The sequence below is a fragment of the Terrapene carolina genome, unplaced genomic scaffold (assembly GCF_002925995.2).
Source record: "Terrapene carolina triunguis isolate 2854851 unplaced genomic scaffold, T_m_triunguis-2.0 Scaffold210, whole genome shotgun sequence".
Taxonomy (NCBI): Eukaryota; Metazoa; Chordata; order Testudines; family Emydidae; genus Terrapene; species Terrapene triunguis.
In genome coordinates this window covers 913,220-914,872 of record NW_020664561.1, presented here as the reverse complement: position 1 = coordinate 914,872, position 1,653 = coordinate 913,220, and positions in this window count along the sequence as shown.

Sequence of the window (1,653 nt, the reverse complement as noted above, 5' to 3'; positions counted from 1 at the left end):
CCTCCTGACCCCCTTCCCCCTGCACCTGCTTACCAACCTCCTGACCCCCTTCCTCCTCCACAGGCTTGCCAGCCTCTGGGCCTGTTGTATTTATTTAGATGGTATAGATTGAAAGGTGGTAACATAACCCAGTCACTGTCCCACATTAAACAGGCTTAGACAAGGTTGGGGTTGGTGCAGAGAGACCAGCTCAGTACGTTGGCGAACACACTATTAAAAAGCCTTTTAACTTTTCCTTAGAGATAAAGAAAAGAAAGAAAAAGTGTGAAAGCATTTGCAATGTAAGGTATTAAGTCAGGCTTCATGTAACATCAGCCCTTGTGTGCTTTCCCTTCAGCTGGAGAGCATTTTTGAATGAAACCCCTCCTGTTTGTCAGTCTCTTATATGGGATCAGAAATGGTAGGAACTGTCCTTTTGGGGAAAAGAGAAGTTAATTGAGAGTGGCTGGCGCCTGTGTTGTTACAGTCTGATGCCGTTTCATCCCAGGTATTGGCTGGGGTTAAGCTGGAGCCACTAGAGGTGGTGATGTCATATGGGCAGGAGGCACTGGTAGGGAGGGGTGGGGAGCTGATGAGGGGGCTACCAGTCAGTGCTGAGCACCCACCATTTTTTCCCTGTGGGTGCTCCAGTACCAGAGCATCCATGGAGTCAGTGCCTGTGATTTTGTCCACCAATTAGGCCTAATATTTGACAATTTTGGTTCATTAATTTCCAGACCCACATTTTCCTGTTTACCAGACATGATCTTAACACAGTCCTTGAGTTATATCCATAGACCTTTTTGTTTAGACTCATTCAGTCTGTCTCCCTTTCGTACCTTTTCCCATCAACATTTGGTATTATAGGTTACTGTGACACTTTATCAACTTTTCCATTCATTTTACAGATGAGTTCACAAGCAGGGTAAATTTGTCAGACCAATTATCACAACAGGTCCCTTCCCCTGCACCTGTTTCCCATCCTCCTACCCCCTCCCAAGCTGTTTCTCCCTTGGCCATGTTTTCTGGCTGCCACACTCCCTTCTCCTCTGCTCCCTTGGCCTTTCCTGTCCTGCTGAACCTGTTGTCTCTGATCTCACAAGTGGCTCCAGTTCTCAAAGGCAGCTCCACTTTCCTCTCCTGCCCCTCTTGTAGTAGTAACCCCTATATACCAGCTGCTAGGCTGATCACTCCTTCTTGTTCACATCTCCTGGAGTCAGGTGACTGCATAAGAACTTTGACTTGGCTTTTAAAAAGTAAGTTTCTCACTCTCCCAGTTGTGGAGAAAACCTGGAACATGTGACATAGGGTGACCAAATGTCCCGATTTTATAGGGACAGTCCCGATTTTTGGGTCTTTTTCTTATATAGGATCCTATTACCCCCCCCACCCCGTCCCGATTTTTCACACTTGCTGTCTGGTCACCCTAATGTGACACCCCCCCCGCCAAGGGCACTGAAAAAACAGAATCAGTGTAAGCAGGGTCTGAATGAGCTCTCCCCTGACATCTAGTGACACACTGGGGTAAAAGGCTTCAGGAACAGACCATATTTGCATAGACACGATATTCTGCCTACGTGCACAGCATGATGGAGCTGCTTTGCCAAAGTGATCATTTTTGATGGGTTGTCAAGGCTGTATCCCCACTTTGAACTTTAGGGTACAAGAGTGGGG